The sequence below is a fragment of the Hippopotamus amphibius genome, chromosome 1 (genome assembly GCF_030028045.1).
Source record: "Hippopotamus amphibius kiboko isolate mHipAmp2 chromosome 1, mHipAmp2.hap2, whole genome shotgun sequence".
Taxonomy (NCBI): domain Eukaryota; kingdom Metazoa; phylum Chordata; class Mammalia; order Artiodactyla; family Hippopotamidae; genus Hippopotamus; species Hippopotamus amphibius.
The window spans coordinates 38811479-38838993 of NC_080186.1; the positions used below are offsets into that span (position 1 = coordinate 38811479).

The 27515-nt window shown below is 45.3% G+C and overlaps 1 pseudogene; it reads left to right on the top strand.

The window, feature by feature from the left end:
• Positions 1–12990: 12990 nt before the first annotated feature.
• LOC130837250 (cytochrome P450 4A11-like) lies at positions 12991–25339 on the top strand (annotated as a pseudogene).
• Positions 25340–27515: the final 2176 nt, after the last annotated feature.

The following is a 27515-nucleotide window of genomic DNA, read 5'->3' on the forward strand; positions in this document are numbered from 1 at the left end:
ACACAGTTTTTGCCAAATCCCACAAACAGGAGGTCCTATTACACCCTGAGTTGTCCCAGAAAATGGATATCTATTTTCCCTACAACTCAAGGAACTCTCATAGGACAAAGAGAGTCAGCTTCAAGGTGTACATCTGATTCTACATTTAGGTTAAGATCCAAAATATATAAACAGTTCATAAAACTCAATGTCAAAAAAACAACCCCATTAAAAAATGGGCAGAAGACCTTAAGAGACATTTTTCCAAGGAAGACATACAGATGGCCAACAGGCATGTGAAAAAATGTTCAATATCACTAATCATCAGAGGAATGAAATCAAAACCACAATGAGTCATTACCTCACATCTGTCAGGATGGCTATAGCCAGAAAAAAGCAAAACAAAACAAATAATAAATATCAGTGAGGCTTTGGAGAAAAGGAAACCCTCCTGCACTGTTGGTGGGAATGTTAACTCGGTGCAGCCCCTGTGGAAAATGGTATGGAAGTTCCTCACAAAACTAGAAATAGAACTACCATATGATCCAGCAATTCTATTCCTGGATAGATACCTGAAGAAAATAAAAACACTAATTTAAAAACATACACGCACCCCAATATTCAAAGCAGCATTATTCACAATTGCCAAGATATGGAAGCAACCTAAGTGTCCATCAACAGGTGAATGGATGAAGAAAATGCAGTATGGATATACACAGTGGAATTCTAACCAACCATCTGAAAAAATGAAATTTTGCCATTTGCAACAACATGGTTGGACCTGTATTATGCTTAGTGAAATAAATCAGACAGATGAAGACAAATACTGAATGTTATCACTTACATGAGGGATCTAAACAATAAAACAACTAGCGAATATAACAAAAAGAAACAGATTCACAGATATAGAGAAGAAACTAGTGGTTATCAGTGGGGAGAGGGGAGTGGGGAGGGGCAAGATTGGGGTAGGATTAAGAGGTACAAACTACTATATATAAAATAAATAAGCTACAAGGACATATTGTACAGCACAGGGAATATAGCCAATGTTTTATAATAACTATAAATGGAGAACAGTCTTTAAAAATTGTGTATCACTGCACTGTACATCCAAAACTTATATAATATTGTAGATCAACTATACCTCAATAAAACTGATTGATTCATTAATTAAATTAAAAAAAAGAAAAGCCAACATGAGAGGTGGAGAGAATGTGGCCCACTTCGAATCTCTAATTTCAGGCCTGTGGAATTGGTTTGCTGATGTGTACCAGTAAAGTCTCAAGTTAGGTTTCTATTACTTTCCACTGAAACATAAACAAACAAGCAAACAACAACAACAATGAAACCCCCAACTAATACATCTGATCCTCACTGAAAATGGCACTTTGTAGCTTTACAAAGATTTTGTGTCCCCTTGCTCTCTGCCTCCTAGTGATAACCCTGTTAAGAAGCACGTGTATTTTCTTTAAAAATTGAGACAAAATTCACATACTACAAAATTCACCATTTTAAGGTACACAATTCAGTGGTTTTTAGTATATTTACAAGACTGTGCAACTCTTATAGCTACCCAAATGGAGGGAAGCAGGAATAATTTCAAAGGAAGGTGTATTCATTTTCTATTGCTGCTGTAACAAAGTACACAAACTTAGTAGTTTAAAATAACACTCATTTATTATCTTACAGTCTTGTAGGCCAGAAGTCTGACATGGGTCTCGCTGAGCTAAAATCAAGGCGTCAGCAAGGCTGGCACTTCTTTCTGGAGGCTCTAGGAGAGAATCCATTTCATTGCTTTTCCCAGCTTCTAGAGACCACCAACATTCCTTGGTTCACAGACTCCTTCCTCCATCTCCAAAGTCAGCAACATTGGATCTCTGACCCTTCTGTAGTCACATCTCCCTCTGACCACAGCCTGGAAATATTCTCTGCTTTAAGGACCCATGTGATTCAATTTGGACCCATCCAAATAATACAGGAAAATCTCCCCATCTCAGTCTTTAACTTATCACATCTGCAAAGTTCCTTTTGTCATGTAAGGTAACGAATGCACAGGTTCTAAGGATAAGAACATGGGGGTATTTGGAGGGGCTGTTATTCTGCCTATCACAGAAAGTAATCCAAAAGTTAACTGAGGGCTTCGTCCAAGTGACTAAGCAGGTTTTCGAAGCTAAGATATTTGGCAAACACACTCATGAGATATAATACAACATATTGGTTAAGATTACTGGCTCAATATTCAGAACAAACCAGTTTCAAATAATGGGGCACTATTTGCTAGCTGTGTAGCCTTGAGCTAGTTACTCTGCCACTTTGGAGACTGTTTCCTCTGTCATAAAATGGGCATTCTTCTAGCGCTTACTCATAGGACTTGCAGCAGAAGCCCTTGTTCACCTTCAGGATCCCCCTGCAGAACCAAGGCACTCATTCCTCTAGCTCCCTGGTGTGTTGGCTGCTAATGGCTCAAAGATTCATCCTTCTCCAGGGATTGCCCCGCTGCAGCCAAAGGGCAGAAAGGACTGAAGATCAGCCCTAGGACTTAATTCCAAGAAGAGGAAAGGTCCAGAGGAGATTAAACTTTCAACCTCAGCAGGATTGCCACAACAAAATCAGGGTACCAATTGGGAAGAATGGGACCCTAATATGTGAGATAGGACATCTGAGTCAATGCAATTAAAAATCTTGGGTCCCCAATCCCCCTTGAAAGATTCCAGCCATTTGCAAATCAACTCCTGTCATGCTCCTGGGGCCCCGTACACACAGGATACCTAACCATGGGGCATGAGTGACCACGTAGTCACAAACATTTGTTTGAGCTGGTTCTGTCAGACCTACTAAGTCATAAATTTGGGCAGGCCCAACAGAAACAGATCATAAGATGGAAGTGGTATACCCAGGACCTGGTGCAACTAGGACCAGAGAACACAAATAAGCTGCATGAGCTTCATTTTATGCATGAGCTAAGTGGCTTAAACCTTCACGTTGTCCACCGCTGTCGCCTGGCACACTTTCCCTCAGTTCATACCAATAGCTGTAGGTGGGGTCCTTTATGACTCACTGATGGAAGGGAAAAAAGGCTGAGTGTGGTGCCCACATGAGTCGATTCAGTCTATGGGTGTAAGTTGATGATGCACTGTTGCTGCGCTAAGGACCCATTCAGAAGCAGTTCTGAAGGGCAGCAGTGAGAGGAAATCTTCCCAGTGGACAGAGTTTTAAGAAGTGCATCTGATCATACTTCCAATGAGAAATAGAATAAGAATATATACAGAATTATGAGCAGTGGTGAGTGGCTTGGCTGGTTTGACTGGGACCTAGAGGGAGAAAGATTAGAAAATAGGAGACAAGAAGGTCTGGGAAACAGGTGTGTGGATGGAAAAGTGGCAAGGGGCATGAAGTGTGAAGATCTTTGTACTGCATCCTAATACCCACCCAAGAGTTTCTATCACAAAAGAGGCATGAAAAACCTGGTAGACAAAGTGACTCAATCAGTTAACATCAGCCAGCCTCTGTCATCATATGTTCCAGTACTGGCACAAAGGGTACATGAGCAGGTAGCCATAGTGGCAGGGAAGGAGGCTATGAATGGGCCCAATAACATGGACTCCCTCCTACTCGTGAAGTTTTACCTAGCTACTGCCACTGTGAAACGTTCAAGCTGCCCACAAAAGAGACCAATGCTAAGCCTCTGGAATAGGACATCCCCTGAGAAGATAAACACATTAGATGTATCCTGAAAGAGACAGAATTAATCTTAACTGGATTTGGCCAAGTTCTGGTTATTGGTTTATCATTCTTGCCTGCAGGGCTTCCACTAACACCACTGTCCAAGGGCTTACACAGTGTTTGGCCCACTGGCGCAAGATTTCACACAGCATCATCTCAGGCTATGAGACCTGCTTTACAGGAAAGGAGGTATGATAGTGAACAGAGAACCATGGGATCCCTGATATACTCCCCACCAAAAAGTTCTTCCTGAAAAGGTAATGAAATGGCCTTTTGAAAGCATACTGAGGCTCTAACTTGGAGACAATACCTTGTGAGGATGGGGCCCCATGAATTTAATATACGACCTACTCCTTGACCTAATGGTTCTGTATTTTCAATGCATAGACCACATCGGTCTAGAAACCAAAAAGTGGAAGAAAAGTGGACTCTGCTCACCATCACTCTCTGTGATTCACTTTGGGGAATTAGTGCTCCCCTTATGCACAACAACAGGCTCTGTGGATCTAAAGACTTCTAGGGGAAGATATTTCTACGGGGTACACAGCAAAAGTCCCATTAAACATTAAGCTATGGCTTCCACCCAGTTACTTCAGGTTCCTTTTACCAAGAGACAAGCAGGCAAGAAAAGAAGTCCCATCCTGTAAAGGGTAAGTGACCCTGATCATTAGGAGGAGGTATGGCTGCCATTCATGATGGGAGTGGGGTAAATTACTTTGGCATCCAAATGACCCATTAAGAAATCTTCTGGTATTCCCCTACCCCATTTTGACAGTAGACAGACAAGTGCATCCTGAGATGATCATGTGTGATCAGGGCTCAGTCCCTCAGAGATAAGGAGCTGAGTCACCCCATCTAGACCAGCAGAGATGCTAGCTGAAGATGAGGGAAATTTAGAAGAAGTAGAGGAGGGAGATAATGGGTATCATTTGTGACTTTGAGACCACAAATGGCCATCTCATTAGCCTTCTAATTTTCCCAAGGAATTTACCACATGAAGTAAGTGGATCCAAGCAGTGAACAGTATAGATTATAAGGGAGATTATGGTGTTCCACTGAGTTCCCCCTTTAGGAATGAGATACACAGTCCCCCAACCGGTAGGAGTATTAGCTGCTGATGGCTCACATCCGTGTTCCTCTCTGGGAACTTCCCTAGGCCACATGAGCCTGCCTTGCCTAAGGTAACATTCTCCCTTTAGGAGCAGCCTGCAACCAATGTCTGGTCAGTGTGGAGATACAATGGTTATTCCCTTTACCTCCTTTCAGAACAACTCTAAAGGACATCCCAGATTCAGTGCTTACCATGAGATTGCCTGAGCCAACTAGTTCAAGAGTATCACAGTTCATATTCTCCCCCTACCCAATCCCTACTGCCTTTGTTTCCTCACAGGTGTTGTTCCATAGAGCACTTCCTAAAAACTACCTTACAGGGTAGTATAAGTATTAAGGAAGCTAATTTAGTACAATGCTGAGAATATAGTATTGTGCCAAATAAATGATAGGCAGGTAGTAGCAAAACTGGAGTTAGAAATCTGAGGTGTGGGTCCTGACTCCAACATGTACTTGCTTTGTAACCTTGAGAAAGTCCATTGATATCTCTGGGCCTTAGTTTTCTTATCTGTAAAATAAGGTTAATAACACCTGATAAACTGAGGAGTAGACATGATTGTATTTTGGAAAAGTTACGCACTAGGCAAAGATAGAGTAGACTTTTTTTTTCTATTTTATTTTATTTATTTATTGGCTGCATTGGGTCTTCATTCCTGCACAGGGTTTCTCTAGTTGCGTCAAGCAGGGGTTACTCTTCATTTGGGGTGCACAGGCTTCTCATTGCCGTGGCTTCTCTTGTTGCAGAGCATAGGCTTTAGGCACATGGGCTTCAGTAGTAGCAGTACACAGGCTCAGTAGTTGTGGCTCACAGGCTCTAAAGTGCAGGCTCAGTTGTTGTGGCACACAGGCTTAGTTGCTCCATGGCATGCGGGATCTTCCCGGACCAGGGATGGGACCCTTGTCCCCTGCATTGGCAGGTGGATTCTTAACCACTGCGCCACCAGGGAAGTCCTTTTTTTCTGTTTGTTTTGTTTTGTTTTTGCTGTGCTACTTGTGCCAGCACTGTGTTAGGTACTGAGGAAAGAAGATCTCACTTTCTTAGAACTTGCTTCTGACTCTCATTCCAGATAGGAAGTGGTGATACACAATGTTCCCAGCTGAAGAGAAAACTGACAGTTCTGTGCTTTGCCTTGGATGGGAAAAACAGGCAAATATTTAAATATTTGAATATTAGAAGGCTTCTGCCAAAGAGACATTAGGAAAGATGGCAAAGTAGGAAGCCCCAGGAATGCATATCTCCATAAAAACACTTGAGCTAGCAGGAGCTGTCCTAAACAACTATTTTGGAACTCTGAGTCTAGTAGAAGACTCACAGCATCTAAGGGAAAGCTTGATGAAGGGACAGGGTAAATTTCAGTCAGTTTCAGATTTCTTGCATTGGTGGCTATTATCTCCAGAGCAGGCAGCTGTGGGGACAGTGGCATGTGTTTCCAGTGCAACTTTCTGGATCCAGGGTTGACAATAAGGCCCTGTCCTCCCAAGGCTGGAGTTGAGCATTTCAGTTGCCAATTTGCTGCTTTTCGTCACTAAGGGAACAGCACAATATATTTTGGCCCTCACAGGCTGAAATAGCTTCCCAGCTAAGAGGGAATTTTAAGTGACAGGGACCCCCCCCCCCATCTTGTGAGCCAGACACTTAAAGAAATACTTGCCAGGTCACTGGCTGACAACAGAGACAATGGAAAACAACTGGTTGACCACACACAACAAGGAATACATACTTTGCAAAAATAGTTTGGATGAGTCACAAAAGGATGGATCCAACCCTCAACAAGTAAAGTAATGACTGAGGAGTCAGAGAATTAGACTTCCAAATCATGACAACATAATAGTCAAAATGTCCAGTTATCAACAAAGATTATAAAACATACAAAGAAACAGAAAAATATGGCCCACTCAAAGAAAATAAAGAATATGACATAGACCATCCCTGAGGGAGACCAGACATTGGAATTGTTGGTCAAAGATGTTAATCAACAGTCTTAAATATGTTCAGTGAGTTAAAAGAAACCATGGACAAAGAACTAAAGGAAATTAGGAAAATTGTGTTTGAACAAAATGAGATTATCAATAAATGATAGAAATTATAAAAATAAACCAAATAGAAAAGTACAATAACTGAAAAGAAAAAAACTCACTAAAGAGATTTGACAGATTTAAGAAAGCAGAAGAAATGATCAGTGAACTTGAATATAAGACATTTGAAATTAGCCAGTTGGAGGAACAGAAGAAAAAGGAATGAAGGAAAACAGAGCCTGAGATCTGTGGGACCCATCAAGCATATCAATATATGCATTTTGAGAATCTCATGTGAAGAGAAAGAGGAAAAGAAATCTTTGAAGAAATAATGGTCAAAAACTTCCCCAATCTGATGAAAGATCACACACATCTAAGAATTTCAATGAACTCCAAGCAGTATAAATTTGAAGAGATCCACACTGAGACACATTATAGTCAAATTATAAAAACCCAGAGACAGAAAGAGGATTCTGAAAGCCACAGGAGAGAAGTGACTCATCACATACAAGGGATCCTTGATAAGATTAACAGCTGATTTCTCACCTGAAATCATGAGGACCAGAAGGCAGTGGAATAATATATTAAAGTCCTGAAAGAAAATGTCAATCAAGAATTCTAGGACTTCCTAGGTGGCGCAGTGGTTAAGAATCTGCCTGCCAATGCAGGGGACATGGGTTCGAGCCCTGCTCTGGGAAGATTCCACATGCCACAGAGCAACAAAGCTCATGCGCCACAACTATTGAGCCTGTGCTTTAGAGCCCATGAGCCACAACTATTGAGCCCGTGAGCCACAACTATTGAGCCCGTGTGCCACAACTATTGAAGCCCATGCGCCTAGGGCCCATGCTCCACAACAAGAGAAGCCACTACAATGAGGAGCCTGCACAGCACAATGAAGAGTAGCCCCCATTCACCACAACTAGAGAAAGCCCGTTTGCAGCAAGGAAGACCCAATGCAGCCAATAAATAAATTAAATCAATTAATTAATTAATTAAAAAAAGAATTCTATATCTGGCAATATTATCTTTAAAGAATGAAGGAGAAATTAAGACATTCCAAGATAAACACAAGCTGAAGGAATTTAATACCAGTGTACCTGCCCTACACACAAAAAAAATACTGAAGAAAGTTCTTCAGCCTCAAATGAAAGGACACTAAACAGTAACTTGAAGACATAAAACATATGTTAAAGAACACTAGTAAAAGGTAACTTCATAGGTAACTATAAAAGCCAGTATTATTGTACTTTTCTTTTGGGGTTTGTCATTTCTTATTTCTACATAATTGAAAAGGAAAATTCATTAAAATTATATATCTTTTTTGAAACTTACTCCCAAAAGTTTGTCAAAAATAAATACATATGCATATATGTGTATATGCTTAGATTTATCTATATTCTGTCTATCTATAGAGATGGCATAAGTACAGGTATGTTTGGAACAGGAGAAAATGGTAAAATCATTGTGGCAAAACATAACATCTAAATATTACGAACTGTAAACAGTACACTTAAACAACCAATGGGTCAAAACCACAGGAGAATTAGAAAATACCTTGAGAAAAATGAAAACAAAAGCAAAATATGTCAAAACTTATGAGATACAGTGAAAGCAACTTTAGGAGGTAAATTTATAGCTGCAATCACATACATTGAAGAAAAAACAAAAGAAAGATCTCAAATGATAATTTAACTGTACACCTTAATGACTTAAAAAGCTGACAGAAAGAAAGAAATAATAAAGGTTAGAATGGAGATATATAAAATAGGGAATAAAAAAGCAATTAGAGAAAATCAATGAAACCAAAATTTGGCTCTTTGAAAAGATCAATAAGATGACAAACCTTTAGCTAAATTGACTAAAGAAAAAAAAAGAGATGACAAGTTAAAAAATCAGAAATGAAAGTGGGGATTACTGATTTTACAGAAATAAAAAGGATTATAAAAGAATACTATGAAAAGTTGTATACTAACAAATTAGGTAACTTAGATAAAATTGACAAGTTCCTAGAAACACATAATCAACCTAACTGACTTAAGAAGAAATAGAAGATCCAAATATAACTGGAACTAATAAGGAGATCAAATCAGTAATCAAAAACCTCCCAAATAAGAAAAGCCCAGATCAGATGGTTTCACTGGTGAATTGCATCAAATATTTAAAGAAGAAATAACACCAACTTTTCTCAAACTCTTCCAAAAAGTTGAAGAGGAGGAAACACTTCCTTTCTCATTCTGTAATGTCAACATGACCTTGATACCAAACCAAACAAAGACACCACAACAAAAGAAAGCTTCAGGTCAATATATTTCTTATGATTATAGATGCAAAACTCCTTAACAAAATACTAGCAAACTAATTCAATAGTATATTAAAAAGATTATACATCTTGACCAAATGGCATGTATTCCAGGAATGCAAGGGTGGTTCAAGATACAAAAATCAATAAATATAATACACCACATTAATAGAATGAAGGGGGAAAAAAACCACATGATCATCTCAATTGATGCAGGAAAAGTATTTGACAAAATTCAATGCCCTTTTATGATAAAAATACTCAATAAATTAGAAACTGAAGGAATCTCACTCAAAATAATAAAGGCCACATATGAAAATCCACAGGTAACAACATACTCAATAGTGAAAGACTGAAAACTTTTCTGCTGAGATCAGGAAAAATAAGCATGCTTGCTTTCGCCACTTCTACTCAACACAGTACTGGAAGTTTTAGCCAGAGCAATTAGGCAAGGAAAAGAAATAAAATGCATTCAAATTGGAAAGAAACTAGTAAAATTATCTCTTTGCATATGACAAGATCTTATATATAAAAAACTCTGAAGAATCAACAAAAAAATTGTTAGAGCTAATGAACTAATGCATCAAAGTTGCAGGATATAAAATCAACACATGAAATTGGTTGTATTTCTAGATACTTGCAGTGAACATCTGAAAAAGAAACTTTTAAAAATCCATTTATGGACTTCCCTGGTGCTGCAGTGGTTAAGAATCTGCCTGCCAATGCAGGGAGCATGGGTTTGAGCCCTGGTCCAGGAAGATCCCACATGCCATGGAGCAACCAAGCCTGTGCACCACAACTACTGAGCCTGTGTGCTGCAACTACTGAAGCCCATGTGCCTAAAGCCCATGCTCTGCAACAAGAGAAGCCCCTACAGTGAGAAGCCCCTGCAGTGAGAAGCCTACATACCGCAGTGAAGCACAGCCCCCACTCGCCACAACTAGAGAAAGCCCGCATATAGGAATGAAGACCCAACACAGTCAAAAATTAATTAATTAATTAATTAATTAATTTTAAAAATCCATTTACAACAGCATCAAAAAGAATAAAACACTTATGAATAAATTTAACCAAAAAGGTGGAAGACTGGTACACTGAAAACTATAAAATGTTACTGAAAGAAATTAAAGAAGACACAAATAAATGGAAAGACATGTTAATGGATTGAGACACTTAATGTTGTTAAGGTGAAAATACTACCAAAAGCAATCAATAGATTCAATACAATCTCTAACAAAACTTCAATGATATTTTAACAGAAATAGAAAAACTTATCCTAAAATTTATATAGAATCTCAAGGGACTCTAAACAGCCAAAACTAACTAGAAAAGAAGAACAAAGTTGGAGGACTTATACCTCCTGATTTCAAAACTTACTACAAAGCTACAATAATCAAACAACTGTGGTACTTGCATAAGGATAAATGTATAGACAAAAGGGAAAAACAGAGTAATCAGAAGTAAACCCTACCAAATATGGTTTATTGATATTCAACATGGGTATCCAGACAATTCAATGGCAGAAAAGACAGTCTTTTCAGCAAGTGATGCTGGGAAAACTGGATATCCTCACGCAGAAGAATGAAGTAGACTCTTACCTTACACCATATACAAAAAAAAAAAAAAAAAATAGCACAAAATGGATCAAAGAGTTAGAAGATAGCTCACAGAATGGCAGAAAATATTCATATATATCAGAATGAAAAAGAACTCCTACAATTCAACAACAAAAAAACAATTCATTCAAAAATAGGCAAGGGATTTCAATAGACACATCCCCAAAGAAAATATGCAAATAACCAAAAAGCACATGAAAAGATGCTCAACATCATTAGTCATTACAGAAATGTAAATCAAAACCAATGAGATACCACCTCAGACCCTTCAGGATGGCTATCTATTTTTTTAAAAAAGCAAATAAAAAATAACAAATGTTGGACAGGATATGGGAAAATTGGGAATTTTGTGTATCGCTGGTAAATGTGAAAGGGTGCAGCCACCATCAAAAACAGCTTAGCAATTTCTCAAAAAGCTAAACATAGAATTCTACTCCTAGATATATAGCCAAAGGGATTGAAAGCAAGGACTCAAATAGATATTGGTAAGGCAGTGTTTGTTGCAACATACTCACAATAGACAAAAGGTAGAAAGAACGTGTGTCCATTGATAGATGAATGGATACACAAAATGTGGTATATACATACAATGAAATATTATTCAGTCATAAAAAGGAACGGTGTTCTGAAATGTGCTACAACATGGATGAAACTTGACAACATTATGCTAAGTAAATGAAGCAAGATACAAAACAAAAAATATTGTATGATTCCACTTATATGTGGAATTTAGTATAGTCGAATTCATAGAGACAGAAAGTAGATTGAGATTAGGTTGTGGGAAGGCAGAATGGGAAGTTAATCCTTAATGGTTACAGAGTTTGTTTGGCATGATGCAAAAATTTTGGAAATACACAGTTGTAATAGCTACACAACTATGTGTAGCTATTACATTCACACAAAATGAATGTAATTAATACCACTGAATTGTATACTTTAAAATGGTTAAAGTGGCAAACTTTATATTATATATATTTTACTAATTTAAAAAAATGTAATATACTAAAAATCATTGATGATAAATAGATGAATTGTATAGTATATAAATTATATATCAATAAGGCTGTTCATTTTTTTTAAAATAAAAGAGCTCTACCTGGCAAATTCAGTTTTTGTAGGGAAGTAAAAGTAAACACAATAGGATAAATCACAGCAGCATCAAACCTAAATTTATCAAATCCAGAAGTGCCTGTGGTGACTTTCCACAGGAGTAATCGCTTCAAGTTGCTGCCTTGGAAATTGACTACATCCCCTCTTCTGCCTTTCTGTTGCCTATAAGATGAACCGGGAAGCATCCTGGAATAAAAAATTTTAATTTCCTTTTTAAAATTTGGCACCCAAAACTGAACCTAGTCTGTACAAGGTGGTGATCTAACCTATCCAAAGTTATCCTTATTCTGTCCTTCATTCATTCATCGAATCAGTAAGTATTTATTGGGCATCATCAGTAGGCACAGTCCTCTGGTCCAGGCTATGGAAAGTACAAGGACAGAGAAAGCCTAGTGACAACCTTAGAGGAGCCCTTGGTTGGGTTGTGTGGGTACCAAATGAATGGGGAAAATATTTACTGATTAATAAATGTTGACCATGGTTGACACAATTTTTCTGAGTTAAACTCATACTCTACAGACAGTTGTACATTTTGCTTTGATCAGTTTGTTATAAACTTTTCTCAGATCATTGAAAATCTTCATGAACATCATTTTCAATGACTTCTACAACTAAGCACATGGTTTGCCCAACCCTTTTTCACAAAAGCAGCCCTGCATAATGAAGCTTGCACTTATGTCAGTACGTGGAGTTGATAACCTGAAACAGTCTCCAACTACTTGGAAACTCTGGAAAACAGATCAAACATGAAACATCCCCAGGAAAGTTTACGGGCTGCCATGTAGGGACTGGAGTCTCAACCCAATAATCATTTCTTTAAGTTCATGGTTAACAGCAAAATCTCTGGAGCCAGACTGCCTGGGAGGGAGATAAACATGCAAAAAGTGAGGGTGAAAGACTCGAGGACAAATTTGCCCTCATCCTTGCTCTTCTACATCTGATCTACCTGACTTTTTTGGTGCCCACCCCAAGGTGGATCCTTGACAGTTAATCAACCCCGGAGGCCCAGGTCTGAGCTCTGCCTTCACCCTATTCCTCCCCCAGGTGAGTGGGGTGATCTTCCCTCACCAGGCTGGGTGCTCAGGATGGTCAGCCACAGTCAGGGACAGTCCGCGATCCAGACGCCGCTGCACCATGAGTGTCTCTGCGCTGAGCCCCACCAGAGCCCTGGGCGGCGTCTCTGGGCTCCTGCAGGTGGCCGCCCTGCTCGGCCTGCTTCTGCTTCTGCTTCTGCTCAAGGCAGCACGGCTCTACCTGCGCAGACAGTGGCTGCTCAAAGCCCTCCAGCAGTTCCCGTCTCCTCCTTCCCATTGGCTCTCTGGGCACAGGCAGGAGGTGGGATGGAGCAGAATGGGGGAGTGGGAGGGCAGGGAGGGCCAGGCTCTCAGACCATGGTCCTGGTCAGCAAGTCCATGGGACAGAGTCCTGCTGTGTGACGAGCACGTGGCCCCACAAAAGAACCCAGCTTACCTCTCAGGTGTTGTCTCCTCATCCCAGTCCGGGAATCTTCCTCCCTCCCAAGACCCTGTGAGGGTGTCCTCGGGTCTGTCAGACACTCCTTCCTTAGGTAGATCTGCAGGCTGTGCTGGCAGCCCTGCACTTTGAGGACAATGGCTATTCCTTCCTGAGTCTCCCCACTCTCCAGGCTGAGAAGCTTCAGCTGTTCTAAAAGAACAGGCTTCTAGATGCTTCCCTGCCCCATCCCTCAATCCCATCCTCTCTGCCTGGCCCTGAGCTTGCCTGGGAGCACAGACATCAGTCTAATGGATGTTGTCCTGTGGGTTCATTGTCCGGGTAGATGACAGACAGGAATCTCAGAAGGTGTCAAGTCACAGGAAAAGAGGCCCACCTGCTGGGTGGGGGTGAAGTCGGGTGTAGGGACAAACGGGCAGCTTGTTTTTTTTGAGGGATTTTTCAAAGCTTATGATTTCAGTGCTAAAACTAGTAGCTGGCACACATGAGCAAGAAGGTTTCCAGGATGGCACCAAGTAAGGAGTACTGGCAATTGAGTTGCATCATTAAACAGAATCTGTTTACCTCCCAGCTCCCATACCCCAAACCCCTGGACTATGAGCTCCATGAGGCTGAGGTATCATCCCCTTCCTGTACCTCAGTACCCAGCACAGAGCCTGACACAAAGGAATGCTTGGCCCAGGTGTGTGGAGTGATGGAGAAGGGAGCAGCTCACATGTTGGTGAGGGACAGTGCCTACCCAGCAGCTCTGTTAGCTCTGATCCCAGAGGGGATAGAGCAGAGCTAGGTGAAGGGGCACATGTAGAGGGGCTTCTTAATGGTGTGTGGATTGAACAAGCCTTAGGAGGTGGGGTGTTGCAGAGAGGTGAGGCTTCTATTTCTCAAAGAAAGAGGCCAAGCAACTATCAGCAGAGTAGAGCCAAAGACAGAGGAAACCATTAATATCAGCCACAGAGACAGCCAAAACACCAGCTTGTTCATACAAATTGTTGTACTGACTTGCTGATTATTTGTTGATTTAGAGAAATTATGACCTTTTGTTTGATGCAGTTGTCACCTTTCTGAGCTAGGATTTGCCATAAGGAACAACTAAAAATTCCTCTGGTGACTTTCTCATTACAGTGATGGCCATTAGATGATATGTAGTTTCATTAAGTAGATGATTTTATTTACATAACTAATATTCCTTATGGTGCTGAATCATCTCTCAACTTCCGTGGCCTAAAAGTTATTGCAGCCAATTTTTTCTTACTCTTTTATTACCGTCTGAGATTTCCATTTATTCAATATCTCTGTTATGGGCTAAGTCAGGAATTAGAATGCCACATGTAATTAGGTTGAAGCTAATCTTTCAGGCCAGATGACAAGTGACAAAGTGGGACAGTAAAGCACATGCGCTTTGTTGCCAAGTTACCTAAATTCATTTCTCATGTCTGCCATGTACTTTAAATACCCTCTCCATACCTCAGTTGCCTCATCTGTAATATGGGGTGATGACAATAATGGCACTACACGAGTGACATATTATAACCTTAGAATGGTGCCTGGCACAGAGCAGAGGCCACAGTTACACTCACTCTAATTCATATGAATTTAAAATAATATCAATGCCTGTGAAGGACAAACATTTTGGAGATTTAAGAAACTCCCTGCATTAAATAGGAGTGAAATCCAACAAGAAATATGAAAAAGGGAACTTACAACTTTGGGATTCAAATAGCCCCAAACTGCCCCATCTTTCCCTATGTCCTCCCTCCTAACTCAACAGTACCTGCATGGCAACAGAATCCACACATCTAACAACTGCATTGTCAGACAGTATTATTACCTGTCCACCTACTCACCTTGTGTCTTCCTTTGGGGAAATTCCTTTGTGGCTACAGTTCCCAGAAGGACATTCCACTGGAGCCCGGACCGCATTGAGTCGCTACAGCCTGGAGGCCAGATGGCACTGGCTTTTTGCCTACAGGGTCAACACCGGTGCCACCATGGGCACCATGACCTCTATGAGAATCTCAACTGGCTCTGGACATATATGCTCAAGACAGATGGCAGCCCCAGCCAGGTGACGGGTGAGCTCACGGACCAGTGGGCATCAGGATGACCCCAAGAGGAGAATCGAGAGGTAGAACGTAGTTTAGCTCCTTGTCCAGGCGCAGGATGTGGGGGAGCTGACTGGCATTGAGAAAGGAGGCATGCTCCTGTGCAGAAACAGGGACAACCCACCCCACCCCCCACCCCCCCAGCCACCCCTATGCCCAGCCCACGCTAGGCAGGCAAGAAGAGATCCAAGAAAACTAGGTAACACAGTTGCGGAGGTAAGAGGTTTCCACCAGTCAGTCCGTGCACTGGATCAGCAGAGCAGGGCAGTCCCAATGAGGACATGACCTGGAGCACAGAGCAGCCCCCAGAATGAATGCAAGCAGGAAACCTCTCAGTTCAGGGCAGGACTGTCAGCCCCACCTGCACTCCTACTTAGCACAGGAGCTCCACAATAGCAGGGACTTTTGCGGTTCCCTGCTGAATCTCTAGCTCCTGGGATGGCAATTCACCCAAAGTAAGTACTCAACACACAGTTACCAAGTAAATGAGTATCTGAGTTCATCTACCATCTCCTCATTCACGTATTTACATTCACTGTAATGGAAACATTTGGGGATGTGTGCTCTGAGATCTCTTCCCTCGCAAAGGGTGGGCTTTCAAAAGCTCTATTCACCCCCCCAGCCAGAGCTGATTGTGGCAGATGGACGCCTTGGCCATGATGTTAGAATCAGATTCTTAGGAAAGTATTCAGCAGTGCCACTCGGGCACGACGGTGGCTGAGTGGTAACGTGCCAGCCCCGAAAGGGTAGGTGTTCCCTCCTCCACTGCCTGCACCCAGCTGCACAGGGACGGGGACTGTGTCTGTTTATTTGCAGCTGTGTCACCAGCTTCGAGAAAGGCGTCTGCTACGAGGTACAGCCTCCACAACCATTTGCTGAGAGCCGAATGCGTGGACGTACAGAGAGGAAGAGCGGGAGGCGCTGCCCTGGCAGCCCTCCAGCCCCTGGTGCTGCCCTTCCAACCCCGGCTGCCCCCTGCCCTGGGCTCCGTGAGACGCCCCTGGGCCCCCAGCTTTCTTTTTGTCCTTTTCCTCTTGCTTATGTTCGCTCTGCTTCTACCTGTCCCTTGCAACAAGAATCTTCCTCAAGACGTGTTCCTTCACAAGCCTGCACGTACTCATTCTCTCCTTCATGACTTTATTGATTCTTTTAAAAGTGAGGAATAGTCCCTATGGACCAGGCTCTGTGCTGCCTCTAAGAACACAGGGATGACAGCTATGAAAGGTGAGTTTGCCAACATGGTGCCCGCAATGAGAACTCTGTGTTGAAACATGATAATAGAGGCCCCTAGGGAGCCTTGGGAACCCTGGGGAAGGACGCCTTGGGGTCAGCAGGTTTGGGTTTTAATGCAGCTCACCTGGGCATACCCTTTCACATGGGTCTCCCCATTCTTCAGTGAGACAGGATCAAGTAATAATCCCTCCCTTATACAGGTTTACCTTGAGCATTGCATACTTGTAATAGTGTGTAAGGCCTGCCACAAAGTACCACAAACTGGAAAGCTGAAACAACACAATTTAGTGTCTCATAGTTCTAGAGACTACATCCCAAAATCAAGGTAATGATGGGCCTGGTTCCTTCTGCAGGCTGTGTAGAAAGCGTTGATTCCCAGCCTCTCTTTTTGGCTGGTAAATCACTTCTCCATATATCTCTTTACTTCATCTTCTCTCTATGAGTGTCTGTCTCTGTGTCCGCATGTTCTCTCTTTTATAAAGATACCAGTCGCATTGGATTGGGCCTATCCTAATATCTCACTTAAACTTGATTTGAGGGGACACAATTGAACCAATAACTCTAATATAAGTCTGTGAAAAACACTGGTACACCAGGGAGTCCATTACTAAACATTTATCAAGCACCTACTGTGGGTAAGATTCTAAAGGCAGTTCTAGATGCAAGAGAGCAAGAATCCAGATCAGAGCCCAGCTTATCAGAAAGAGTTCCAAACTCCTGAATTGCTGCTGATAGATCCAGAACTACCTCTTTGTTGCTGTCCTAACTTCTAGCATCCCTCCAAGCACTGGTCTTAAAGAGAACATTTTACTAATTTGTCCTTCCCTCTGTTATGGTACCCAAAGGATCAGGAGCGGCAAGAGGTACTGAAAAGGGTAGATAAATTCCCATGTGTCTGTCCTCACTGGCTGTGGGGGAACAAGATTCACCTGGTGGTCTATGACCCTGACTACATGAAGGTGGTCCTGGGGAGATCTGGTGAGGACAAAACATAATCCCAGCTGGAGCATCTTTTCCCTCTTGTGTACATGCACCTGGGTCTGTGAAATTCCAGGAGACTGGCAGTTCAGTCGTCAATACTTGACTCTCTGCCGTCCAAACACCAGCCCACATCCCAGTCAAAGAACAACATTGTTCACTTAAACTGAATGCTAAACAGCTACATATTTTCATTCTTTCTTCTTTAACCCTATTGAGATGATTTTTGTGTAAATAGCCCCAGATCTGAAAGACAATTTCTTACGCACACTGACTTGCATTTGCCTATCCTGGGTCATGGGATGGCTAAATCATCTCATATTGGAGGAAAACCACAGGCTTCTGTCTTAATCTGCAGCACTGAACAGAGCCTATATTTCTTGCCGATTCACTGTCTTAATCTGGTGGGTGTTCTGCAGCCGGGACACTGAGTCTGCCTTCCTGGGCCCACAGTGACTATCTGGACAGAGAGAGTCGGGGATGGGAGGCAAGTGGGAGGTGGCTTGAGACAGAGTGCCCGCTGACAAGCATTGGGAAGGGAGGGCAGCCCAGGGTCTGGACCACAGCTACCTGCCTTGTTTGGTCCTGTCCATTTTCCTCAAAATGCCTTTCCTTTCAGACCGTAAGTTTGCAGGTACCTACAGATTCTTGACCCCCTGGATTGGTAAGTACATCTAAACTAGTACTCTGTTACACTCCCAGTTAGGTTTACCAAGGGTTGCCTTTCTGACTCACAAAGAACAAGTCCCCACCACCCTGTCACCACCCTCATCTCTGAATCAAGCCTCATTTATCTTCTTCTAGTAAAGCCCCCATGCCTTCTTACATGTAATGAGAGCCCTCCTGAAGCTCAGCCTCTTTTTCATCACTTCTCAACCCCCTGTGATATTCTCAGCCTGACTTTTAGTTAAATATTTCTATCAACTTCTCCTCCCCGCCCCCAACCATACTCTTTCTCAATCTTCATCTATACTGTCACATCCTTTGGACCAGCCATTTTGGAAATGCACAACCCTGAACTGTCCTGGCCTTTCCTACCTTTGCCCATGATGTGCCTTCTCCTGACACCCCTGGTTCCTCCCAAGTCATCCCCAGTCATCCTCTGATCCAGTCTGCCTGGCCCACAGTCATACCCATCTGTGCCCCAGAGAATGGTGTGCTCGTGGTGGAGGGGCAGACGTGGTTCCAGCACCGGCGGATGCTGACCCCAGCCTTCCACTTTGACATCCTGAAGGCCTACATGGGTCTCATGGCTGATTCTGTTCGAGCGATGCTGGTGAGTCCATCCCTCGTCACCTGTACCCACTCACAGCCAGCACAGCTGACAAAGTCCACTCGCAGAAACATGTGCCCTGAGACATCCATCAGATCCAGCCCCCCAGAATAATGCACTCAGACCCTACTAGAAGACAGGACTCTCCAAGAGAGGATGGGACCCAGGCACCACCTTAGATCCACATTTTAGTCATCGATAAGGGAAAGGCAGGCCATGGTGTATTCAGGGTCCACTCTCCTTCCAATTCCATGTCTTCAACACAGTGGACTAGAGGAGCGTTATTCCGCTGGACAGCAGTACACACGGCCCCTGGCTGGCCTGGGCAATGCCAGCTGCAGGGGCAGGGTGGACATCCCAGGATATCACTCAGGTGGTCTCTGGCCTGGGCCCAGGGCTTCTATGTAGAATTGAGCTCTTCATGGGAGGAAATGGGAGCAGTTCTAGTATACATTTAAAAATTGAGTCCTGCTGTCACGAGACCCTCCATCAGGATTTTGATTTTTCACCAAACATTTAATGAGTGAAAGGAAAGGAAGTCTCTGATGTCCCTTTCTTAGGGACCCTAGTACTGAATCCTTATACTATCTCTCACTTTGACAAATTTGCTTACCAGTGTTGGACATTGCCTGTCCAGGGCTGATCTCTAGATGGAAAAGTTTCCCCCTTTGGCTCCTGAGAAACTATGCTTTCTGACCTTCCAAAAGGTGCTTATCATCATAAATTCTCAAAAATTCAGGCCTAATTCAGAATATTATGAGATTAATTATATTATAAAAGTTTCTGAGAAAATAGGCATCACATTACACATGTGTGTTACAGCCTTAAGTTGCTAAAACACATCTGCTTAGAAAGTGAGGAAAATTCATGGGAAGATTTAGAAAGGGAGAGAGACAAAGACCCTGGCCTTGTCAGCACAGAACTTCTGGGGGAGCAGAGCAGGGTCAATGTCCCCCTCCTACCACAGGACAACTGAGAGGAACTCGTCAGCCAGGACTCACATCTTGCAGATCTTTGGACACGTCTCTTTGATGACACTGGACACCAGCATGAAGTGCGCCTTCAGCCACCAGGGCAGCATCCAGACAGACAGGTCAGTGACAACCCTTCAAGGGCAGGGTCCTGATCTCACCAGCTGCGGGGGACTCCCCTGAGAGGCAGGTAGGGCAGCAAGGATGCTTATCAGCACAAAAGGCAACATTGTGCAGACAGCCATGGACCACAATCACATTCTACCCAGACCAACCTTGCCTCAGTCACAGGTCCCTGATTCCTGCACAGGGAAAAGCCTGGCCACTCAGGCCACTGGTAAAGGACTGAGAGTCTCCAGGGCTGTAAGGCAGAAATGACAAAGCCTCGGTGCTGCCTATCCCCACTGACTGAGGAATCCCCACCCAGAGCCCCACTCTGTCTCCAGGTCAGAGGCTCCCTCCACGCCAGTCTCTTCTGCATCCTCTCCCTTCAGGAACTCCCGGTCCTACATCCAGGACATTGGGGAATTCAACAACTCTGGTTTTTTTCCAGATGAGGAATGTCTTCTACCAGAACATCATTTCCAGGCTGAGCCCTGAAGGGTGCTGGAATCACCGGGCCTGCCAGCTCACCCATCAACACACAGGTTCTGCTCCTCCTTTTGGACTGCTCCACCTGCCCCCTCCCATCATACAACACATGTGAAAGGGCCTGGCCTGGACCCCTCAGGCAGAGCCCAGACTCCTGCTTCCTCTACAGGAGCTGGCACACACACCCACGCTGGGTGCTTCCCTGGGGCAGGGGTTGGGAACCGAGATGTCGGGGGGTCAGGTGATGTGCAGGGAGGTACATGTGTCACCACGTTGGTGATGAGTGAATGAGGCCCCCTCCCAGCAGCATTCAGGCAGAGCCTCCCTGGCCTGTGCTATTGAGGGGATGCCCGACCTGCCTCAGATGATGCTGGAGCTCTCAGCCCCGCCATGCACACCCATCCCCACCCTCATCCTCCTCCACCTGGCACCCAGCTTGGGCCTGAGGGGCAGATGGGCTACTGTATCTGGTTCCCGAGAGCCCTCAACTCTGCTGGGAACCACTGTTCTGGGACAGATAGGGTGATCAAGTAGAGGAAGGCTCACCTGCAGGAGGAGGGAGAGCTGGAGGTGAGAAGCAAGAGGCACCTGGATTTCCTGGACATCCTGCTCTTTGCCAGAGTGAGTGTGGGCAAGGGAGGCCTGTGGCTTTGGCCAGAAGCACAGAAGATGGGCAAACCCTGCACTCTCACCCGGCCTCTGCAGATAGAGCAGCTTGTCTGACATGGACCTCCGTGCCGAAGCAGACATGTTCATGATCGAGGGTCACAACACCACAGCCAGTGGCATCTCCTGGATCCTCTGTGCTCTGACCTCCCACCCTGAGCATCAGCAGAGGTGCCGGGAAGAGATCCAGAGCCTCCTGGGGGACAGTGCCTCCATCACCTGGTGAGTGCCCAACAGATGGGACAGCCCTGGCCCTCAGCTAGGGGGCAACTCCTGGTTGTCTGACCCTGCCTGGCCTCAGCATGGGCTTTGTTTCAGGAACCACCTGGACAGATATTCTACACCACCATGTGCATCAAGGAGGCACTGTGACTCTATCCACCAGTGCCCTTCATGGGCAGAGAGCTCAGCAAGCCCATCACCTTCCATGATGGACGTTCCTTACCTGCAGGTATGAACTTGACCACACCCAGTAACCTAAGATCTCTGCAAGACTACATGGGAGATCAGAAATCCACATGTTCTTGCCCAATTCTGGAATACTTTGAATATTGTTTCCACCTCAAGAAATTAACATTTACTCTGTAGTTTGGATAACTTCTGTAAATTGCTTGGCATAGTACTTGAACAAAAGCTCAATAAACAAATGCTAGCCCCTGAATGTGGTCTTGTAAGGGAGTCCTAAAATTATAACTCCTTGAGACATGAAGGCTTAAGAGAAAAGACGTAAGCAGGAGGAGAGGTGGTTCTTTCCATACACGGTCTCAGTAAACAAGGTAGCTCAGGGAATCCATGATTATGGGTCAGATGGTCCAGTCTCTGAGGGTCCCTCAAGTGGATGGCAGAGAGCAGCTGAGAACCAGGTCTGAGAGCCCTGCCATGGTTGGGGGCCACCCATTGGCTCACCTCCCAGTAGGTCTGAATCCCAGCCCTGCCACCTCCTAACTGTGGGATCGTAGACCCGTCCCTTAACCTCTCAGAGGCTCAGGTGCCCCATCTGCACAAGGGGATGTGAGTGCCTTCCTTGAGGGCTGCTCTGAGGATTAAATGAGTTAATGCACCTCCCCCAAGGGCTCATGATGACACTTGATAAATGTGGCTTGTCATGTGAGGTGCTCCTAAACGTAAGTCTCCAATTCTTTTACTTAATCCTGGGCCATAGTTACCTACTCCTAACCCTTGCCCATGTGTTTTGTCATGCCCAGCCCATGTCTCTTACAAAAGCATCACTGCATTCAGAGTGATGAAGAGTGGCTCTCATGGTGGCTCCCAGGCCTTTTGTGCTGCATACGCCCCCTGCTGCCATGGGCACCATCAGTCTTCTCTCTCTCCTCCCCGCCCCACAGGGATCACACTCTCCCTCTCCATTTATGGGCTTCACCACAACGCAAAGGTGTGGCCGAACCCAGAGGTATGATGGCTGTGGGAGGAGGGGATGGGATGCTCTCTCCCGATCAACACTTCCTCCTACTCCCCACTCTGGGATTCTTGTCCCCTGGTGGATTGGTGAAAGGAGACTGACCCCACCTGTCCTGGGCCCTGTTTTCTCTCTGCAGGAGTCTAATCCATCCCACTTTGCACAGGGTCATTCTCAACACAGTCATGCTTTCCTGCCCTTCTCAGGAGGATCCAGGTGAGGCTTTCTGTACTTGGGGCAGCCAGGTGTCACTGGGTGCTCCCTGATGTGTGTGACTGTGTACGTTTATATGTGGTGTATGCATTATGCCCTAGTATGTTGATGTCTTGAGAAGGAGGCGTGGGTCTCCACGTAAAAGAAGGCCTTCATGGCCTTGACCTCCTAACCTCTGCAACAACCAGCCACATTTCCATGTCAGTGGCCATTCTAAAGTATTCTTGGACTTTCCTCACTTTAGAAGTATGACTTTTCAGCATTAGAATTTTCCATGATAGTTATAGTTCAGATGTTTGCTTTTCCCAACTATCAGTCATCTTAAAAGCAGTTTTCTCTCTTCACACATTCCTAACCAGCCCACTGCCTTTTCTACTTAATTCACCAACCAGCCTCTCACTGTATCAGTGATGTTTGCATGGGTTTGGATTTCCAGCTGCCTTCCTTGTCCTGATGGTTCAAGTCACATGTGTGATCAGTTACAGTTGCCATTTGAAGAAAAATCCACACCAATGTGTGTGTTCTGAATTTCTGTAATCAATCCCAACAAAGTTCTGACTGAGTATTTATATAAACATGACACCTTTTCTAGTTGCCAAAATTCTTTATATAAAGTGGGGGTTATATACCACAGTCCCAAAATCTACAGAGTCTAACGTTGGCAAAAAAAAAAAAAAAGGCATTAAATGGAGGGCAGTCAAGTGCTTTTGAGATAAAACTCATGATTTTGTTTTGACACAAGCATTTGAAAAGTTCCTGGCATGTAAAATATAAAGCACATTTGAAATTAAGCTGGATAATACACTCCAAAATGACTGCTGTGAAAATCTTCAAAGGCTACAGTTCCCCCGCTGAAAGAGTAACTTCCATAACTTTGTAAATACGTAGTAAAACAAGTTTTTTTGTGAATCTATATTTCTGGGAAAATTTCAGTTGCTGAATCACACTTCACAGAACATTCTTCCAGAATTTGCTCTAGGATTTGGTTTTTGCCGAGGCCCTGCACATTGGCTACACGTCACGCAGCTGCCGCGAGAGGATAGGAGGTACTAGGCAACTCAGTACTAGGTACTAGGTCAGAATTAATATTTACTTTTATTCTAATCCTTTTTTTTTTTTCAATTCAGTTCACTTCATCCTAATACAAAGCTACTAATTAAGCCTGTCTCTGTGTGCCAAGTCCTACACTAGGAGATGGGAACGTAGAGATGAAAGACACTTTCCCTCCTTCCAAGTTTCACAGTCAAGAAACAAATACCTCTGTTCAAGACAGACAAGCAACATTTCCATAGTGTGCTGGTCAGCACATTTGCTTCACAGGACAGACCTCATACATTCATCCATTCTTTCACTCATGCATTCATTCATTGAGCAGATTGTTGACCATTCCATGTTCCTGGCACTGTCCTGGTCACTGGACGGTGATGTGTCCTTGAGTTTTCACTTCTGGTGCCTTGGGGATCCAGGGAGGAAGAGGTGCAGCCAGCAGAGGGGGTGAGGGCAGGCAGTCACTGAATTGAGCATGTGGCCAGCAGACATGGGGCAGGGGCCCTCAGTAGGAACTGAGTGAGGAGGAGGAGCTGGACAGGTGCAAGGTGAGTGAGGAGCAACCCAGAGAGGGCTGCGATGCCAGCTGAGACACTGGGACGTGTCCTCCCTGTGAAGGAGGCCACAGCAGGCCTGCAGCTGCTGTGGCTTCAGTACAGGAAAGGGAGGCAGGGAGACTGAAAAGGCCCGTGAGGAGCCCAAGGGATGGGAGGAGGGTCATTCCTGGAGTAGAGTGAGAAGTCTCCAGAAGCAAGTTGACTGAGGGGCTGAGGGGAGACAGGAGACCAGACCATTAATTAGGAGGCAAATGGTTTAACAGGTTGAGTGTCACTAACCTGTGACCCCTCCACGAAGCCTCCCTGTTGCCATTCTGTCTTCCTTACATGACTCTCTCCTGTCCTGTCTGGGGCTTGGGACCCTGCTTCTCTGCCATAGATGGTGACGGCCTGAGAGCTGGCCCACCCCACCACCTGCAGTGCCCTGACCTGACCTGAAACCAGGAACTGCCTGTGCGTGAGTGAACAAAGTTCTAATTCACATTTACTGATTCACTTGACTCTGTGGCTTTAAGCACTGACCCTCCCCAATAGGATTTCATTCTGCTGAGAGCAGAAGTAGGACTTCGGAGATAGTGCTGGAGAGAGATGGGCTTGTAAAGATCAGGGGGAGAGTGTTTGGGAGGACCAAGGTTTGGGAGGCAAGTTCAGTGTGACCTGTAAGGCAGGGATCGGGGCTGAGCCACAAGGAGGAGAGCCCTGGATACCCTGTGCGCAGCAGGGGTTACAAGCCTCTGCTCACTTCCTTTTCCCACCCTGACCCAGGAACTGCATTGAGAAGCAGTTTACCATCAATGAGATGACAGTGGCTGTGGCCCTGACCTTGCTTTGCTTTGAGCTGGCACCAGATCCCTCCAGGGCCACTGTTCCCATTCCAAGAGTTGTGTTGAAGTCCAAAAATGGGATCCACTTGCAGCTCAGGAAGCTCCTGTAATCCTTGTGGGGACAAGGACAAGCTCTGAGAGCCCCTTCCTGCCATCCTGTCTCCCTGTCACTGTCTCCTGGCCTTGCCTCTTTGTCCACTTCCTGCTTCTCTCGGCCCACCTGCCAGCCTACCTCATCTCCTGCCTCCTGCCCTGCTATCACACTCTCTCCCTTCTCCTCTCTCCTTTCTCCAGGCTCCCTCTCTGTTATCTCTCCGTCTGTCTCTGACCCCCTGTATCTCTGACGGTCCACCTACATCCTGACCGCCTGCCTCCTCCACTCTCTACTCTCTCTCTCTGCTTCTTCCCTTCTGCCTGCCTGACTGTCCCTGGATTCACTTCCTGGTGCTGTTAAAATAATTGACCACAGCCGTAGGGACTTAGAACTGCAGAAAGTTATTCTGTGAGTCAGAAGTATCTGACTCTGGAGTCCAAGCCTGCAATGGGTTTCCCTGAACACAGCCACGATGGTGGCCGGGCCCCACCTCAGGGATCTAGCAGAGGATCCCTCTCTTTGCCTTCTCCCACATCTAGAGCTGCCATGCTTGCATTCCTTGGCTCCTGGGCCCTCGTCCACATTCAAGTCCAGCAGCATCTTCAAATGTTCCCCTGTTCTGTCCTCACATCACCTTCTCTTTCATCAGGACCTTTATGACGACACGGGCCCACTCAGATAGAACAGGCTTGTTCCCCTCTTCCAGGGACTAGGACAAGCACACCTTGGGCAGCCATTGCTGTACCTGCTAAGTCCCGTGTCACTGCCAGCGCCCTGGGCCCCGATCTCTCCCGGGTGTTATGGGTCTACCCATTTGTCACTCACATGGCTTCCCCTCTTTCTCACTCTCTGAATAAATTCACAATGTCACATGGAGGGTGTGTGTCTTCCCTTGAAAGGAGCTGGATGGAATGGACACCGAGGGAAGGGAGGGAAGATGGAGGAGACCAGGAGGGGAGATGACACCTGCTCTGGGGGCCAGGACCCCAGCAGGGCTGTGAGATCCCAGGGCCCCTGCAGCCTCTCACTCTGGGGTCCCTCGTGCCCCACACCCTGCCTGTCGCCTGAGGCTCCCATGGCAGCTGAGTCAGCAGAAAGGGCTCGTCTCCAAAGGCTCAGAGGGAGGAAGCTCACACCAGGCACCTGCTGGGGCAGGAGCCCCCCTGCTGTTCCGTGGTAGCTTCCTCAGGACATCTTTAGAGGGGCCCAGGCAGAGCCCATCCTGTGCTGAGCAGGAAAGACCTACAGACTTGGTCGGGCACAAGGGCCTTCAGAACTCAATACTTTAATCCAAATGAGATTTGAGAAGGGCCCAGCCTGGCCATGTCACCAGCCCCCTGGCAGCCCTTCCTCACTCAGGGTCTGCAGGCTCCTCAGAGGCCACGAGTGGGCAGCTGTGCAGGAAGGTGTGGGCAGAACCAGCTGGGCACAAGGCTTGGCTGCTGGAACAGGATGGCAGACCCCAAGCAGGGACCAGCCGGTGGCATCTCCCCCACAGGACAGCCCCTTACAATCCCAGTCACCCTGACCAAACTGGGGCTTCTTCCACCCTGCACTTCGAGGACAATGGCAGTTCATTCCTGACTCTCCCCGCTCTCCAGGCTGAGAGGCTTCAGCTGTTCTCACAGAACAGGCTATGAGAAGCTTCCCTGCCCCATCCCTCAATCCCATCCTCTCTGCCTGGCCCTGAGCTTGCCTGGTGCACAGACATCAGACTGATGGATGCTGTCCTGTGGGATCACTGTCTGTGGAGATGACCGACAGGAATCTAAGAAGGTGGCAGGTGGCAGGATAAGAGGCCCACCTGCTGGGTGGGGGGTTATCTTAGGTATCAGGGGGCCAACTGGCTCAATTGGGTGGAACGCAGGGCTTTGAATGCTTAAAGCTCTGACCTTCCCAGGAAACTGATCAGTCAGTTCTCAAGGATGGCCTCGAAGCAAAGGCTACTGGCATTTGACTTGTGCCATTCAATAGGGTCTGTTCATCACTGGGGTCTCTTCCCTTGTACCCGGTACTATGAGCTCCCGGGGGCTGAGGTATCATCCCTTTCCAGTGCCCCAGCACCCAGCACAGAGCTTGACCTGGACGGATGCTCAGCCCAGGTGTGTGGAATGAGAGAGGACAGAGAAAAAGGAGCACGTTATAGGCTGGGGAAGGGCAGCGCCTACCCGCTGAGTGAGCCAGCACACAGCCCTGGAGGGACGCAGGGGGTGAGGGCCC